Below are 20,499 nucleotides of genomic sequence, written 5' to 3'. Positions count from 1 at the left end.
GGGAGAGAGAACAAAATGCGCATCATGTTTATTTTTTTAATTTTGCGAAAAGCACAACATTCTGTTTTTATTGGGAGTGGACAGGAAAAAACTAGACACTTTAACGTTTTAAATGATGTATAAATCATATCTGTATGTCCAAAATCAGCAGGGTTATCTAAGTCTAGAGTGTTTGGTCACATCTAACTTCATTCAATGGTACCAATCAGAGATAAAGTTAGAAGTGACCAAACACATCAACGTTTTTCCTATTTAAGACGAGTAGTTATACGAGCAAGTTTGGTGGTACAAAATAAAACGAAGCGCTTTTCTAAGCGGATTTAAAAGAGGAACTATATTTTATGGCGTAATAGCACTTTTGGGAGTACCCAATATCAAGGGTAATCTAACTAAGGCATGCAGAGGCGTCATGCCCATTCAAACTGAGGGGGCACGTGCCCCCTTGGTTTTTTTGAGCCAATGGATTTTGCATCCAACCTCAAAATTAAATAAGCGTCCATTAATCTGTTATTTGACTTTTAATCTGTTTAATATGCACAATATTATACATTCTGTGCTGCATCTTGGTCACTTTTCGGAGATTTTTGCCGCTTTGATAGTGTTTTGATCATGTTACATTACTTTTACAGTTTTTTTCGATTGCTGGACGACGGTGGGCACACCTGGAGCTACGTGTGCAAAACTCTAACTACAGTCTGCAATACCAAAAGTCACCTGAGCTAAACTGTACATATCACCTGCAAAACTCACTTCAAGCAACACAACTCTAAACACATGACTCAAAACAGCTCAGTGCAGCCAAACACTAAACACAACCCTCACTGAGATAACACACACTGTCACTCACAACACACTGAGAGGAAAAACACTAACATCAAACACCAATACACAAAATACTAACTTTTTATCTTTACAGATTGAACAATTTCAGTGACTTCATAAAGTAATGTTTTCTTCAAATAATTATTTATTTATTGATTAATTTATCACATGATTTATTGAAATTTTTAGAACAGAACAATTCTTTAAGGTAAATGAAAATTTGCAGTTTGCTTCAATAGTCTGTAGTAATTTATGGAATTACAGTAATGAGAAAAAAGGTAGAAACTAAAAGTACATAGTGCAATTCATATATGAACATTTTTTCATAATTGAGTAGCTAATCCTGCCTCTCTCTAGCATCAGGCCACTACATGCCACCCTTCTCCCTCCACGAACCCGTCTTCCTTGTTCCATTTCCAAAATAAGTTTTTCTGAGCTCTACACACACACACATATATATATATATATATATATATATATATATATATATATATATATATATATATATATATATATATATATACATCATATTTATATGAAAGGTAATATTTTAAATATATGAAATATATATATATATGAAATTGGAATTTATATTTATATGAAATTGCAATCAGCAGTGTTTGAAAGGCACAAGACTGAAATCAATTTTGTTTTGCATGTGTGGTTCACAGTTTTGACAGCAGTGTGTTAGCATTTGAACAAAGTGCTGTAAATCCACAGTGTTTTGCAGGTTGTGTTGAAAGTCATGGAATAAGTGTGTAGAGTTTTGAAAAATGTGTTCAAGCGATGAAAAACGAACTAGAGTTTGGTCCACATGAACTGCTGCTGTGCAGACTGTAGTTAGAGTTTTGCACATGTGACTCCAGTTGTGCCCACTGTCGTTTAGCAATCGAAAAAAAATGTAATCTGGCGGCAGCTGGCGCTGCAGTCAGCGCAGTCACAGATGTCATCAGCGTCTGGGCGCGCTCACGAGCTCTCTGCTGTTGCTGGCTTGCTGCTGCATTTGGCTATCTGAGGAATTAAAACGTGTAAGAAACGCTCACAACATTTCCAAACCCAAGTACGGTAATGTGCAGTTAACCTCCTCTGTGTAGAAAATGTATGGTTATAAATGTGACCGTCTCAACATTATATTAGTAGAGATTCATCTTCCTGGCACAACGCCAAAGTTCGCCAATGTTCACGCATGCGCGGAATCTCACATGCTCACATATAAGGTAAAATTTAATGCAAAAATCCGTTCCTCTAATAATTTTATCTAAACATATTTTTTAAAATCATCATTATTGAACATTAAAATCAATCACGTGGCTATAGCTTATGTCATTTTCGTTGTTTATATTCTTTATGGATTTAAAATTACATTAATTTTATATGATGCAGTTGTTGTGCAAAATGCATAATGACACAATTAAACAAGCCATTAACCCTCTGGGGTCTAAGGGGTTTTTAGGGCCCTGGGGAAGTTTTGACATGCACTGACATTTGTGCTTTTTTCAGTTGCTTAAAAACATATTAATGGCAAAAATCTCATAACACTGCGTTCAGCACAAACTGGGCTATAATATCATATAATCAACATGTATGTACATGTTTGTATTTTTGAGAGAAAAATGTTTATGCGTGGTTTTTGAAAAAGCTAAAATTTTAAGTCACTGATATAAGTCCACAAAACTAATTCTAAACATGTTTTCCCAAGACTTTTCAAAACAGGATCTAGTAGTCTAGAGTTTTTTCTTCAAAATGATGTGAAAATCATTCGGCCTACTCGTTCACATAAAGCAAGATATTGAGTTACAATTTCTAAGACACTTTTGCTTGGGAAAGGCTGTATGCGTGGAGGCGGGAAAGCTCCTGAATAATCAGTGATTGACAGCTGAGAGACAAAAGGGTTGCATAATGAGCCACATGAGCCTTGTGGGGATGTTTAACAGGAATGTAACTTTCTCTGTAGTAAAACCATGATGGTTTACTTTTCAATTTAAATGTAAATACACACAATATATATATATATAGCCTATATTACATTAATTTCACATGTAGGCTATAAGTTACCTTTTAAAAACCATAGTAGCCTAATCAAAGTGAACACAGGGTTTGTGTGCAGCAAAAAGTTCAAAAGAACAACTGCCTATCGTTGTTTGGACTCTTAGTTGTGTTTTTGTAATCATTATATCATTATAGTAGAAACACAACAAGAGACAAGCATGATAAACTTGCACGATAAACTTGCTCAATGTTTGTTTACAGCCGCCGCCATTACCTCACGTGTTGCTCATGAAAGCAGCCGGCTTGTTTGACTTCATGCGGCGCTGCAAAGATCGACAGCCGGGTGACGTCAAACTACCGCGAGAGTGATCCGCGAAATCATATCGAAGAGTTTGCTTTTAAATCGCTCTCGCGAAACTCTGACGTCATTCGGGTGCCGGATCTTGTGGCGCCGCATTAAGTCGAACAAGCCTCTTAACTTATGTGTGCACATGCGAGTGATCCTGTGTTTAATAAACGTACTGTGCGGAGATATATGCTTAGACGCAACTAAATAAGGATTGTACTGTTTGCAGTCGCGTATTTTATAAGAATACCAAAAACCGCGTCGATTTCCTGACTCGCGTGTTTGTGCATGCGTTTCCCATCGCGTGAACTGTTTGACGGAAGACAAAGAAAACACTCGCGTCTGGAGATAGTGACACACATACGCAAGTAAATAAGGATTGTACTGTTTTCAATCGCGTATTTTATAAGAATACCAAAAACCGCGTCGAGTTTCCTGACTCGTGTGTGTGTGTTCCCCTCGCGTGAAATGTTTGACGGAAGAACAATGAAAACACTCGCGTCTGGAGATACTGACACACATACGCAAGTAAATAAGGATTTAGATGTCATGTTTTGGTGCAATCGGATGAAACAACAAGGATGGAGAGACTGGGTTGTGGACTGGATTGCGTATCCATTGATTGCAGGAGGCACAAGTTATGCATATGGATGTCTCTGCTCATTCACTTCAATGGCGCGGGGGCGTGGCGATCTCTTCTCATTACAGATAATCAGGTAACATTAGAAAGACGGTCCCTCTCCTACTTCTCATACAGTTTACACCGAATGACAATATATGTTTTCGATCTCACTTACATCATTTAAAAGCTGACATTCCAAGCATTATGTAGACATTTATCTTTTGTTTATAAGACATGTATTCGTGAAGTTACAGTTAATTTTCTGACGCGTTTCTGAAATGGCTTCACTGAGGGAGAGAGAACAAAACGCGCATCATGTTTATTTTCTTAATTTTGCGAAAAGCACAACATTCTGTTTTTATTGGGAGTGGACAGAAAAAAAACTAGACACTTTAACGTTTTAAATGATGTATAAATCATATCTGTATGTCCAAAATCAGCAGAGTTATCTAAGTCTCTTTACGGAGTGATTGAAAAATAAAGAGTTGGCGGCGCCCGCGCCGCAGCCGACCCCAGAGTGTTAAGACTTAAATAAATAAAACATGCCGTTTCAGATTTAAATATGATGCATTATTCCAATTGAATAGTATTTGATATGAAAGTTAGTCATCACTTTTATTTTGGAGGTTTTTGCATGAAAGCAGGGGTTTTCAGATTGTTAGAAATGTAAGTGCCATGGAAAAGACTGAAAGCTCTATAATATTTCGTTTGATGTCTGTGTATGCACAAATTTCTGTGAGCTGTTGACACTGTGCCCTCTTAAAAAAAATTGGTGCATGACGCCCCTGAAGGCATCCATTCATGAATCTGTATTTGACTTACTGAGGGGTCGGCTTTGTTGATCACAGTGACTTGAAACAGATTTTAAGTGAAGAGAACGCATAAGAGTTGCCTATGTCTGTGGGTGTAAGTGTATGACATAGAAGTCTGTGCCTGTGGTCGGAAGTGTTATGGCACAGAGGTCAATTTTGTGTGGTTGTAAGTGTATCAAAATTGACAGTATACCGCCTTAAAGTGGTATATTTTATTGTTTTAGTTACAGACCATGTTGATGGAGGTGCAATGGTCATTTTATTTTGGGGTATAAGTTAAACTGTGTGGTTTTTCGGTGTTAAGTGTTTGGAGTACTCTGTGTCTGTGAGCGTGTGACTTTTGAGTGGGTTTGCAAGCTGCAGTGCTTGAGTGAGTGAGTGTGTGTTAAATGAACTTGCATCTGGTAAGCAGGAAGAGAGTTTCCCTTGGGCAGTCTCTGCAGGCTGCTAAGGGGGGTGTACTTGCTGTCTTGCGAGTGTAGGGTGAATGACTGGGTGCAAGAATGAGCTCTAAAAAAAAATAAAGGGAGCCCAAAGAAATAAAGGGTTTGACATAAATTCTAATGGGTTATTACTGAAAAATGGTTTGGTTAACAATTTGGTTTATAGGTTATCAAGCATACATTGGAAATTTAAGGTTTGGTCAAAACAATTGACACCAGATGGGACATCAAAAAGAGCACAGAACCTGAGAACACAGCCGGCTTTCTCGATGGGCAATGCAATCAGGTGGCCACCTAAAAGAGATGAGCAATTTTGCTTGTTTAAAGATTGTATTGTTCACCTGAGATGGCTCGTGGTGGTCTAAGCACAAATGCTCTTCCAAATTTAAGAATAAAAAGGGCAAATTAAAGATTATTAGACTAAATGATAAGAATAAAGGGTTTCATTTCAAAAGGAATGTGTGCTAGGACTGATGATGGTTTATTGTGTGAATGAGTTTTTATTTTGTCTGGCTTTTTTGAGTGGCTTTGATGAAGATTTAATGTTAAGTTGAAAAAACGCATAAGAAGTTTCACGCAAGAGTCGTGAGGAACCTGAGTGTTACCGTGTCGGGGCAGACACGTTGGGGTTCGGAGCTAAGAGTACTCAAATCCTGTAGGTCAGGTGGCCGTAGGTACGGTCTATGTGTTATTTGTCTTGTTGTTTTAAAAGGTCCCGGCTTATGAGAGATATTGTTTTTGTTTTATTTGTCATGTCGGATTGGTAAATTGTGAAAGTGAGTCTTTTCCACGTTGATGGAAATGTAGTGGAAAGATGAACTTGGCCAGGTATTCTAGATAGAGTTCTTTGATTTGATTTGTCTGAGAATGTAATGTGTCCGTGTTAGCATGAGTCTGTGTGAGAATGTCTGAGATGGAAAGAGTGGGGGCTGAGTGAGTAGTGGGTGTGTCCTTCTTCTGTGGCGCCGCAGAAAGCACAGAGAGGTGTTGTGTTACACTAGAGGAGTGATTGATAATTTAAGTATGACTATAGTTGACTTTGGAAAAGGGGATAAAGTTTGGAAGTATGTGAATATGAGTAAGAATATGAGCATGGATAAGAGACAGTTATAAATGCTGGGTATTAAAGATGAGATTTGAAGATATTGTGGTTATGAGGTATTGTAGCTTACAATATTAACTCATTCACCGCCAGCCTTTTTGAGAAAAGTTGCCCACCTGCATTTTTGTGATTTTAACAAAATTTTTACAAAATTCCTTGCAGGAAAAATTATTTTCTATAAATATATAAACATACAAATTATATCAAATTAAAGAACACACCCTCTGCTTTCAAACAAGCAATAAACAAACAAACAAACAAACAAAATGGGGAAAAAACGTTTCATTATATATTTACTTTTTCTACTTAATTTAACCACTGAAATATGAATATTTCTCTTCAAAGATACAACATTTTGAGCAAAAAGATTAAAAAATTGCGTTTTTGTAAAGAAATTTATGTTAGAGATCAGACTCAGAATGACTATCAAACATAAAGAGAGTTAAAATAAAACGTTATATTTTTTTAACTTCTGTTTTTGATAAATTCGTTTTGGCGCCATCTGGTGGATGAAAGCGGTATTACACTTTCACTTTGAAATTCGTCCAGAAAGGCATACTTATTAGTTAAATATGAACTCATAAATGACGAGATAACTCGTCAATGGCGGTGAATGAGTTAATTATTACAGTGAAGTATACAGCTACTTCTAGAAATTAAATAATTCATCTAAATGATTGATTCAAATAAAAATTGTGCTCAATAGGAAAAGTTTGTGTGTCCAAAAAAAAGGACAAAAGTTGGTGATGGTATTTGACATTATTTGACAAAGCCTTCCAAAATATTCTAAAGGAAATCTTATTTTAAAGACACATTGGGAATCTGATTAACTATTTGGGAGATAGTATATAAATTGGACAAATAAAAGCAATAAGTTTGTGAAGTGGTTAAAATGAGAAATAATTATAAAATATAAAGTGTGTTATATTGCAAGAAAAGATTATGGCAGTCACATTAATGGAAAAATAAGGATTGAACAACTATTGTGTGAAGAATTAGAAAATAGGATGACTGGATGTTCAAATGAGGAAACATTTGATGCGGCATTGTGTGAGAAGAAATATAACTAAATAAAAATATAAACTAAAAGAAAGAAAAATAAGAAGAGATAATTAACAGACAAAGAAATGCTCAGAGAGAGAGGGAGAGAGCCAGAGAGAAGGAGAAGAGGAAAATGGAGGGGGTACTGATGATCACCAGATGTGACCTGTAAAGGCCAATTCTCATTGCTCGAGGGAATTGTAGGATTAAGGCAAAATCTAGCAGAAAGACAAAGATGAAGCTTTGAAAGAGAAAAAGGTAAGTTAGAAGGAAAAGAGTAGAGGCCAAGTTATTAAAGGTGGAAATAAAGAGAAAAAGTAAAAAGGACAGAAAAATGATTAAAAGGTGAATGACACCGATAAATTATATAAAGATAAAAACGACTTAACAAAATGAAGAGGAGTCTTCATCTGATGATGGAAGGTGGTCACGAAATAAATTTTATTTTAAATTGAAAGGCAATATTTTGCATGGGTCAAAGCAAAACCTTGTTGGGCTGACCACTCCCATCCTTTGAGATTCAAGAACATGAATAAAAAGCTGGCAAGAAACAGACAATGAAAAAACTGTGTGACAAAGTGTTAGAGGAGCAAAGAGGAGGCAACAACTCTTCAGCTGGACACGTCCCATATGAATGGGACTATGATTGATCTCAAGCAATGAAGGGGGCACTGCGCATATGTTCAGAGACAATTACAAGATGAAAAACAAAAAGACTGAGTGGTATCCAGAATGAGACCCACAAAGACAATATTGTTCTTGGAGACAAGAGAAAAACTGGACTACAAGTTTTCATCTTCATACAAGCCTTTGAGTGAAAGAGGGGAAGAGTGAAACAGCCGTTCAATGTTTAGTTAGGACCTTGTAACTATAGGAACAAAGAGAATCTTTATGAGAAAATCAGCTAGACAAATTTAAAGGCTGATAAAGAATTTATGATGTTAGGTGTGACTACCTTTTCTGAAATCAAATCAGACTCCTATAAATCTAATAAGAAGAGAGGCATGATGTAAAATTATGGCTTTAAAATGTGGTATACTACAGAGGAAGGGAAGGAAAATAAAATAGATTAAATAAATAAATTAAAATAACACCAAAGGATATTATAAAAGGTAAACAAGAAAAAGCTGTGAAAATAGAGAAAAGAAATAACAACTTGTTGTAACAAACTTAGCATTTCAAGCAAATAAATCTAAATTGTATCTAGTCTACAATTTGAGAGTAATTAATGACAAGAAGATTGATGTTCCAAAAAACAATACTTTGCTGACAAATGTTTCTCCATTTGATAAACATTTTCACTGTGTTTTTGATTTGCATAGGAAATAGATACTCGTTTGCATTTACTTATAAAGGAAAACATTATACAGGTTTAGAATTGATGAAACACCATTTCAATATGCTGAAAGGTTAGTCTGGTTGATTGCTGCTAAAATGTATATAGAGTGATTTGTTGTCATTGAAGTAGGCTCACAGGAGAGCAGATGTTTCGCAAGCATGGGAAAATGCATAACAGATGTGGAAGCAAAAAAAGGGCCTCAGAGTGTCAGGAGATCTTTTCAGATTGTATAGAAGTGAAAAATCTCAGTCATAAATATTATTATCATAGATGTACATGGGGTGAATAAGTGGAATGAAAATTAATTATTTGATTAGTGATAAGAATGAAGATTTTGAGTTGAGATAAGAACGGAAAAACTGATTTGACGGATAAGAGTGAAGAAAAATTTGACTCTCATCTATAATCAAAAGGGATGGTAGATAAAAAGGTATAGAAAAGGAATTATCATCAAAGCCATACTTAACAAACTGTATGAAAATACTAATCTCAACAGAATTTATGTTTAAGCTGAAAGGAGCTGAGGAGGAGAGGAGACAACATGCCTCGTTGTGAGAGATGATCTAGCTTATCTGAGGGTCAAAAGGTCGGAGGGGCTGCAGGAGAATGCGGAAGGAGCGAATCTGGCAAAAGGGACCAAACACAGCCAAAGGGGGCTGCAGAGTGATGAGAGCAGCTCTATGTGGAAGTCCAAATGGGAGGAGCAACAAATGCATCAGAGCTCGTAGGACGCCAATTGGAGAGGAGGAGAAACACATGATATGAAAGAAGACACATCAAAATCATATCAAATCAAATCAAAAGCAATTCAAGTATACCGACGGACGGATGAACAAAGTTTTGAGCACCGGGAGGAAAAGTGGAAAAGAGAAATTGTCAACAGAAATTGAAAGAACGAAGCTGATTACTACAGAAGATTTGCCTGGCTACAGTCAATTAAACTTCCCGGCGATGGACTTTTGCCTTAAACAAGGCCCAGTGAAAGATCTGCAACAATCTCAAAGGAACAGAATCTGAATGAAAGACTGAAAACACAGAGACATTGAACAAAGAACATAAGGTAAACATTTTATGGGAAACATCCCAAAGATAACAAATGATACACATGGACAATATTTAAAGTCAAAGAAATAGGTTTGCAAAGTTGCTTTTTATGCTCTAAACTAAATCAGCTTTTAATAAGGTACTAACATTTTCAAGTCCACATAAAGGTGATAAATTCAACAAGAATTCTTATGGATTAGAGAAAAAGTTAAGGTTGAAGTAGTTTATTTTAATCCAAATATGTGCATCATGACTTTACCATTATAATCCAACTATGCTGTATGTGTGTCATGTGTAGGGATGGGTATTGTTTGGGTTTTTTTTCGATACCGGTGCCAAATCGATACTTTTAAAACGGTTCCGGTGCCTAAACGGTGCCTAAAGCGGTACTTTTAAAAAAAGAGTCACAGAAAGATGGTAGATGAAAGTACAGCATAAAACACAATGAAAATTCTTCTCTGTTTGTCATTTGTTTATTAATGATTTGCCTAAAGCACCATCATCTTTTAAGACCTGCATTCTTGATTTCTTTTTTATGAAATTTTTGATTTGTGAATTTAATAAAATCTTCTCAACACTCCACTTTGAGCTCAGAAAAATGTTCTAAGATTGGTTGTTAATAATCTGTTCAATGATTGGTTAAGGCCTGCGAGGCTGCTAGAGAACTCTAGAGAAAGTTGCGCAATTGTGTGTCTCATAGTGTGGCTAATTAAACACACTTGGCAAATAGAGCAATAAAATACAGCGTCTTTTTCTCTTTATTTGGATTGACTGCTCATGCGAAATCTTCTTCGTGAAGTGCCCTTCAATGGCGCAAAACGGCATTTGGAATTCACCCAAAATATTTTCTTTTCGGCTTGTAAAACCATTCACGTTTTGACGCTTTCTGCTTGTCTCCGATGAACTTGACACTCGTGACTGCCGCGGCCCATCTCAGGCCAATATCAGCCGAAGTACGAATAAAAACATTAGTGAGGTAATACGTTTTAGCAAATTCTCTGAAGGAATGTTACCATATAAAATATTTAATAGAAGAACAATGTCGCACACCTGTTAGTTCCGGTTAGGTGCGTTGGATGAAGAGACAATGAAGTCCACCAAACATTTATAAAAAAAGGGAATATCCCGCACACTATTAAGTTGCAAAATTATGCTTTTTGCAAGTTAATAATGTGCGGGATATTCCCTTTTTTTATAAACCATATAAAATATAAAATAAGCTGCCGTCAGATCAATTGCGGCATTCACGCGCTCCTCTGAGGATCTCATTTTCCAAATTGTTCTTTTAAGTCAGAATATAAAAATAACCTGGACATATATTCATACAAAATTAGTTCGATTTGTTTTATTAGGGATGTGCAGATGAGGATTTTTTCACATTTTAAACTTATTAAACACAGCGCATATTTTAAATGAAAATATATTTGGCAAAGAAGTTTAAAAGTTGGCTATTTAATCTTTAACATTAGATTATTTAATATTTCCATTTATTAATAAAATTAATTTTTAAAATGTTTGTCCATTATTACTCTTAACGAAAAACTCAACTCCAATAAAATAGTAGCTCCAATGACAAACTTGCTTATATTGCTTGTTTATTAATAAAACGAATTCGAGGGATGGTATCTGCGTTAAAACACAAATAAATGAAAGATTTAATTGACATAACTTTCATTACTACGAATGCTTATTTGTTCTTTTCTTTTTAAATTGAAATAGAACAACAATAAAAATGTAAAATGACTCGCTTATATTAAACCAAACGTTTAACAAAAACGAATAGACGGAAAACATTTTATCCGCCCTATAACATAAATACATCTAAGATCCTTAGATTTTTCAAAACAAATGATTGATAAAAAAATGGAAACCAATATAAAACTACAATAATGTAAAATATGAACAAACTCACATAAGCGAAGAAATCAAACTTGAATCCTCTGTATTATCAAATCTTTCCGACTTTCCCATTCACGTGAATTTTGTAAGTGAGGAAATTATTTACACCATATGAGTGCAGTATAATTTAACTAGCGATTGTGCTGTGCTTGTGTGATTATGCTTTTTGCGCTACAGAGAGCAAAATACTTCAGTCAACTGTTCATGCATTAAGAGGCACCGAAATGAGGCACCGAAATCTGTGTTCTGATTCGGTCCGGTAGGTACCGCCCATATAGGCTTCGGTGCCATAATGGCACCGCGTTTCGGTACCCAACCCTAGTCATGTGTTATGCAGTATATGTATCAGGAGTTTAAAAAACATCTGTGTGTATTTAAGAGCCAGCTGTGTGTATTCATGTTACATGTCAAAGGGCACAAAGGGTTTTAGTATAGTGAATTGCCTGGAGTCAAATAGGTCATGGGAAGGAGACACTGGTCTGAGGAATGTCATGTGGTTCTTCAAGTTACAAGCCTGAACAGAAACATATTGTTTGAACCATGGAGGGGAGGGAACAAAAACCTATATATTTACCAAGCCAGGGCTCAGCAGGTCAGACGGATTTTGGAGGATCTTCCCAGGACCACACTCTGGTTCTGGGGGGATTCACCAGGGCTGCCTCGGCTTTTTATTTGACCGGAAAATAAAAGTCTCTCTCTTGAAATTAAAACCTAAGACTGACGATTGTGTCATTTGAGGAAAAGGAAAACCACAACAAGGTCAACTTGTCGGGATAAATATTAAGGTCTTTTAGGAAATTCTGAGTTGAAAGATATATTTTGTAGGCCACAATTTGGTAATTTTTGTCAATGTTAGTATGTTAACAAAAACATTAACATAGAAAAAGGAAAGATAGAGATTTCAGAATGATACAGTACACGAAAATGTAAGCCTTATGGAATTATAGACTTAGAAAAATTCAATAGGAAATGCTTTATAACAGAAATTTTGAATAAATCAACTACAAAAACTCTAGATCTATTATGAAGACATCAAAGAGTCTAGCTTAAGGTGTACAAGTGAGAAGAGAAATGGTATTAGAAGAAGACTATAATCAAATCATAGCAACATATACAATGAAGATATTTGAAGATCAAATAATATCGTTTGGAAAATTATTTTGGATTTTTAGAAAAAGAAAAATTGTATCATTAGGATGGAGAGAAAAGGTATTTAAATATGATGGAGACATGTAAATCACTACAATAGAAGGGAATTTAGAATACTCATTAAAGGATGAACAAAACAATTAATCATAAAATGATATGTAGATTCTGTCGATCAACCAAATGGGTGCCAAATTAGATTAACCCCCTGGGGTCCAAAAATGCGGGGCCGCGTTTTGACGTGTTTTTTCCTTATCATGGCAGAATCAACTTAAAATACTCCATCATTAATAATCATACACTTACGTGTTTGACATCATTTGAAACGTAAAGGGTCTTCTTTAATATGTGTTCATTCACAATAACAACAGATCTTTGTGTTTTTGTCAAATAAAGAAAATTAATAGGGTGTGCATCCAGACATTTCTGTCTCCGCCCAGCTGTCTCTCAAAACACGTTACAAAAATCAATTGAAACTCCGCGAATACTCATCACACAAGCATGATACACATATCCAAAGAAAGCCTGAAATGTCTACTTTTAAACAAGCTAAATATAATCGAAAACAAATATTGCCTGTTTATGTAATCTGCATTGAAGTAAAGGGAGTACCGTTTTTCCTGGCTGACTTCATTATCTTTAATTTGGCCACGCCCACAGCTGTTGACATGGTAATGAAGACACGAGCTGTTCAACCATAACAAGCAAAGTGTAAAGTTTGATCAGATTTAAAGACTTTACCGCATGTTTGGACTATAAACTTTATACACACACGTGAGGAATATCTTCATTTAACGTTATGTCTGGACATTGAGGAAGAGAAGCGTTTATCTTTAACGTTACCTAAGAAGATCAATGCAGAACGCACTGGAGCTGGATTAGAAGTAAGTAATGTCAACAGTTAATTTATACCATTTATATTTGCTATTATGTAACTTAATAGGCTATGCTCATGGCTTGTGCAGTTCAGCCTACATACAGTAACGTTAAGCAACCTTAGCAGACTGCACGCTTCGGATTGAAAAACTTTCGCATTGTTTACAAACAGACACAATCTCACGTAATGGCGGATTTCACTGTTGCATGCTGTAACAGTGTTAAACACAGTTATTCACTTATATCCTTCATGGAACCTTTCAGTAAGCCTGAACTGCTGTATCTTTTAAGTGTGTGCTGTAATATGATTCCATGTTTACATGCTTATTTACAAACAAATCCGCGTGACCTCCCGTAATGGCGGATATCTGTTACATGCTGTACAGTGTTAGACACAGTATTCACTTTCGTATCCTTCATGGCAACTAATGCTGCACTGCGGGATTTGCTGTAAAATGATTCCATATTGTTTACATGCAAGGTAATTCCATACATTGCGCTTTACACGCGACACCGTTTTTACGCTGCATTGCACGGAGACGCGAGCTCGCGCACATGCGATGTGTTTTTAAGTTCATACGCGCTTACAGAAACACGTTTAAAACAGAAGCTAGACGATAAGGGGATGGGCATCTGAAAACAGGCATCTGAAAACAGCTTTTTATATTAATTGCTGCAGATGTTTATCTGAGATTAAGGGCCCTATTTTAACGATCTAAGCGCATTGTCTAAAGCGCACAGCGCAACGTCTAAATGGGCGTGTCCGAATCCACTTTTGCTAATTTAACGACGGGAAAAATCGTTTTTGCGCCGAGCGCATGGTCGAAAAGGGTAGGTCCTATTGTAATGGGAGTATATTGGGCGTAACGTGCAGTAAACCAATGAGAGTCACAGCTCTCATTCCCTTTAAAAGCAAGTTGCGCTGGCGCTATGTCTAATCCCTATTTAGTTGACGGACTTTGTAAACTGAAAAACTAAGTGGAGGTAGAAGATCCCCAGTTTAAGATTAATGTTAAATAATTGTGTTGTTTTTCCCTTATATTGAAATTGTTATTTTTTTATTAAAACCTTTAAAACCCGTTTTCTTTTAGTCATGGAAGTAAAAAGCAGGCTTGTAATTGATTTAAATGTATGGCTATCCAATATCATCAAAAAATAATTTACAAGTATGTAAGATAAGGTTTGTACTCTAAAAATACTTTATTTGTAACAAACAGGAGATAAAGAAATTACAAACGGCTCTCCTCACGTTTCAGCACTTTGGACAGCGGGTTTTTTAGCAAAGAGTTTTTTTAAGCATTACTTACAAATGTTTCTCATCTCGCCATATCCACAGGTACATCATATACAATAAATCCGTGAGGTAGCATTAAAAAAAAAACATTTAAAAACAGATGCATTTGTTTAAAGCAAAGCATTTATTTACTTATCAGGCTGCAGGTAAAGCAGCTCTTTGCGCCTTCTAACGTCTCATAACCAGTCCTCCTTTATAAATATGTCCAAGAGACTCAATAATAATCTCTTAAATTCAATCCTTTAATCTTTCATATTTAAAAGCATTTTTGTGCTGCTGCGCATTTATGTAATTTGTGATAAGCAAACCCGCGTTGTCCTCCCGTTTATAGGCGCATATTATTACTAATGCGCTCTTTAAATAACAGAAAACACATTGCGCCATTGACTTTAGACCAGGTTTTTGTTGGTCAATGGCGTAGTCTATTTTAGTTGCCTCAAAATAGCAACGCGCCAACAATGCGCCTGAACACACCTCGTTTTTCAGACCAGAACGCCCATGGGCGCAAAGGGGGCGCAAATGCATTTGCTATTTAAACAACGCGGCGCTAAACGTGAAAATTAGGGTGGAAACTAGCGAAAGACACTTGCGGCGCGCATTGCGCTGCATTGCGCCGGGTGTAAGATAGAGCCCTAAGTTTATGTACAAGATAGTATATGAATGTTACTTATATAACTGATGGGTAAATATCACTGATACTAAGTAAGGGTATTTCTGTGGACAATTTATGCTAACAGCTGTTTATAACTCTCTTAGAGGTCTGCATCTCTCTCATCAGTACAAAACTATGAAGTGGAAAAACACTTTTTGAACATAAAGTTATATGGTAACATGAGCCACGTGAAGTTTACAGCTCTGTTGTGTATCAGTTTCTTAGTTTATACAATGTTTTTGAATAGGGTTTGTTTCCAAATAAACTTAAAATGTCCTACTGACCATCATTTATATTTTGATTATATTGTTAACTTAATAAACCTCAAACAAACATGTATACATTTGTCCTCACATTCTTTCCTGTAGTTCATTCTCACATTCCTGCCTCATTATGCAGCTCATTATGCAGCTCATTATGCGAGCCTTTGTTTGCTTGCTGTCAATCAATCCTTCTCGCATACGGCCCCTCTAAACAAAAAGTGTCTTACAATTTCTAAATCAATACATTGTTTTATGTGAATAAGTAGGCAGGGTGATTGTCACATCATTTTAAAGAAAAAACTCTAGACTACTAGATTTTGTTTAGGAAAGTCTTGTTAAAACATGTTTAGAATGGGTTTTGTGGACTTATATCAGTGAAATTTTGCTTTTTTAACCCTCAGAAACCTAATCAATCGTCGAAGATTGAAAACGGCACCTCTGATTCATATTTAAATAATTTAATAACCGTAAAACGTAGCTTCTTACAGTTTTTTTCTTCTAATAGCTGAGGAGTTCATCACAGGGATATATTTGGTGTCTTTCTAGCTTTTACAGAAGGTTTTTTATCCAGCCTGAAACTTGTCCCTCTTTTCGGAGTTGTTCAGCAATGCATCCAAACTCTTACATCCTAGATGTATCCACTTGATGTCCATAATTTATTGATTTTTCTATCGGGTTTACCGCTAGCTAAATGCTACAATGTCCACTGATGCTTTCTGTTTGTGTGCGTCATCACGCATGTGCGCGTCATCACGCATGTGTGCGTCATCACGCATGTGGCTTGATAATAATAAATGTCATGAAAACGCCTGGACTTTTTTTGTAAAAATGTAAATAATTTTTGATCTGTATAATTTATAATGTTCATTTCTGTGCTCAAGGACTCCAAAGACATGAGACAACTGTTTTACAGAGGAAAAATGCTTAACTTTTATTATTTTGTGTGTGATTACAATAAATATATAATTGATTCAATTTTTGTTTTATTTTTTTATTTGTCTTTATGGTCCCATAACTTATTTTACATGCATGTGACATCAATACAACACACATATTCTGACAGTCCAACTTGTCCTGAAAAAAAAGATGTTTGTAGATTGTCTGTGCACTACAGGGTTGATGTTTTACAAGCTTTTTAAGAAAATAAAACCAGACGGACAATACATTGTAAAAATGACCTTAGGGTTAAAAACCACGCATAAACATTTTTCTCTTAAAAATACAAACATGTACATACATGTAGCTCATATAATATTTTAGCCCAGTTTGTGCTGAACGCGGTGGTATGAGACACTTGCCATTATTATGTTTTAAAGCAACTGAAAAAAGACCAAATGTAAGAGCATGTCAGAACCTCTGAGAGTATCCCAAAATGGTCGGACCCCAGAGGGTTAAGGTATGGGATTAAGCTAAATAAGGAATTTAATAAAGTTTTGTCAGAATAAAAATAAAAAAGAAATTATGTACAGTACTACAATCAAAAGTAGATTATTAAGGTTACCAATAAGGCATTCATTTATCTTAGGATAACAACTAGAAGCAGCCAGTAGAAATACATGACAAGATATACTGAATCAATTTTAGTTAGAGGTTAGCGGGTAAATAAATTGTAGTTATCTATTTAGAAAACCAAATGGAAGTTAAAATATTAAGGATGATGGAAACATTTGAAATCAACAACAATGTTATCAGGACTTACGTTACAAAACAGTATTGAATTTACAACTAGGAGATGGGTATTCAAGTACTTCTGATGATGATGATGATGAGGAATAAGCTTCATATTTTTCATGCTTTACTTTTTGTTTTTATTTTCAGTAATTTTTGCTTTATTTGCTTTTTGGTTTCTTTGCTTTTATTTTGTTTCCTTACAATATATTCTACATAACAGTGCAGAACCAATTGCACACACATTCTTTAAACTGTTTATAAAGAGGGACTTAAGTTCTTTTACTTTTACATTCAAAGACAAAACAAGAATGGAAAGATGTTTGCTCTAATTGTCCATAGTTCGAAGTGCAGTGGCATAATTTGGTAATTGGTAATGTACAGTGGCTTTCTTTAGTCACAATATATAGTAATAACTGAGACACTAAGTTATGAAACGGCACTCCGGATTAAAATAAATAAACAGGAAAACTGAGGCTAAATAAGCCTCAGAGCGGGGAATGAAGCTGTTTGTTTTAATCCGAATATGTGTATCAAATACTTTACCATTATGTTTTTATGTTTTTCTATATGGATATAACCAGTTATAGGTATCACATAGTGTACCATTGTGTGTGTAGAAAATTACCAGCATGCATTGCAGTTTGTTCAAAAAGTACATGGGGAAGGTTTTACATGGCGAGGGTAAAGACAAAAGATCAACAGTCCTAGGAATGTGACCACCATGTTTTTCTATATGATATGAACCATATGTTTCTTCATGTTACAAACCCTTGGGATTAGAAGCATATGCTAAGGTCAATGTAAAGGTCATGGATTGCGTGCGAAGACAGCTTAAATACTGTGGTACAAGGAAAAGTTCTTCAGTGAGTCTTGGCGTTTTTGCCGGACTGCTCTGCTTTTATTTGTCCGGATAATAAAAGTCTATCCCTTGAAATCAAAACCTAAGACTGAAAATTGTCTTATTTGAGGAAAAGGAAAACCACAACACAGGCACCTTTTTTGAATGATATTCTATGGACAGGGAGCGTTTGCGCGCTGTTTAAGCTATGTTTATGCGCGCTGAGCGCCTTGCGGTTTTTGCCGCCGGCCGCAGCACGCACCTTTGAAGGAACGCTGAGAGCAGAGAAGCACCCGACGTCATTCGCGTATTTCCATTGTCCAATCAAATGAGGGGAGAGGCGGGCCTTACGTTGTGGTAAGGGAAGTTTACAGTTGCTTTGAAGAACCGGACTCCACTCGCTCACTCTCTCCTGCGTGTTTGTGCACCTCTCATCCTCAAACAAGGTCAGAGCAAGCGCCCTCTTTTTAAAGTTTCTGCTAATATGACAGTTAACAGCAAAAGAGCGCTCACGCTTCAATATTTGATTGACAAGACAGCTGACTCGGTGGTTGCCTAGCAATAGAATGCTGCGTCGCACTGCTCTTTTTTTTAAAAAGAGGCTTTGTCATGGGCTTGTCAGACCTTTTGTACTAAATTAAGGTCTGAGTACATTTGGCAAGTCCATGACAGTACTATGTTCTGTGTGGGGACATGTGGAGTCATATGGTATGTGTGGCTTCCACGTGTTCCCAGTGTCTTGTGGCTGTCATGGTCTTGCCAGACCTTGGGGTTTGATTCAGGTCTGATTTCTGAGGGCAAGGCCATGGCAGCATTGTGTTCTGTGTGGGAACACGTGTTTTCACATTGTTTTTGTGTCACGTGTTCCCAGTGTCTTGTCACTTTTACCCTACTCCCTTATGTACTCGTGTCTTACGTAATTAATTATGTTCACCTGTTCCCCATTGATGTGGTGTCTTTATAATGCCCTCTCGTTCTCTGTCGTGTGCGCGTGCGTTGTTGAGAGTTCAATGTATTCATGTATTCCGTGTGCTCTGTGACCAGTTCCTGTTTTGTTCCCGTGTTTTGGTTTGTGTTTCATCACAGTGTTTAGTTTATCCTCTGTTTTACCCCCACGTGGGTGTTTCTGTTCTGTTTCAATAAATTCCTAGTCTATTTTTGTATATCTTGTCTGCGGTTGGGTTCTTCTTTAGTTTTCCCTTTTTCGGTGTATACACACCGTGACAGGCTTCTGATACTGTTGTCTTTTTCTAGTTTGTTTCACTAAACTGCATCTCCGCTATTTTAAGCAGTACTTGACATGTACTCAATTACCTTTTTAACTCCTCAAAAAGAATGGAGTAGCCTAATGGGGACAGCCTTAAATTCAATGTAGAGATATGCACTATAGTCCTAATACGCTTTTAAATTGTCATTAAAAATGTAACTGTGTTTTTTAGCAGGTAGATCTTGTCGGCTTTATCATTTTAAAAGTAGATCACCACACAAAAAAGTCTGGACACCCCTGATATAAAATTTTGTCAATCCAACTGAATTTAATTCGATTGAAGGTTATGACAATACAGTTTCCTTCCCCCCAAACAAATGTTTGTTTACATGTACATTTTATATAAACCGAACATCTGCGCAAGCGCACAGCCAGGGATGGCAGCTTCACGTATCAAAACCATCCCCATAGACATTCAAAACTAGCCCAAAAGCATCACAATGACTTATCACAGCCCAAATACCAATGACTAATGAACAAAAACCTTTGATATTTAACCCGCAGAAAAAACAACTCGCGAAGACAGTTTAAACAGTAGCTGAACGAAAAAAAGAGGACTTGGCAATGCCACTGCAGCGCACAGCATCTCTCATCAAGTTCACGCTTTCTCTCTGGATAAATGTACAAAGCTGAGTTGGAGAAAGTTGTCCCCAAGACGTTTTCAGATCAAAAACAAACTTTCAAAATTGTATTGCTTTATGTAGCCTAATGTTATGAAAGTACACATGAACACTGCAGAATGTACAGCGCGTGACCCCATTACCTTATCCTCCTAAGACCTGGTGTGTCCACATACGTGGACATCACATTTTTTGTTGTTTGCACCATACTTAATACTGTGTAACTGGAACCTGTTGTTCACAAACGTAGACAATTCAATTCAATTTTATTTATATAGCGCTTTTCACAAGTGCTAATTGTTGCAAAGCAGCTTTACATGAGAAGATGTAGAGGAGAACACAGAAAATCAATAGATAATATAAGAAGTAGAGATAGCGGCTAAGGTTAAACCGTACAAGCGAGCATATTAATA

The sequence above is a fragment of the Misgurnus anguillicaudatus genome, chromosome 22 (assembly GCF_027580225.2).
Source record: "Misgurnus anguillicaudatus chromosome 22, ASM2758022v2, whole genome shotgun sequence".
Taxonomy (NCBI): domain Eukaryota; kingdom Metazoa; phylum Chordata; class Actinopteri; order Cypriniformes; family Cobitidae; genus Misgurnus; species Misgurnus anguillicaudatus.
The sequence above is the reverse complement of the archived record's forward strand: the minus strand, read 5'-3'. Positions refer to the sequence as shown.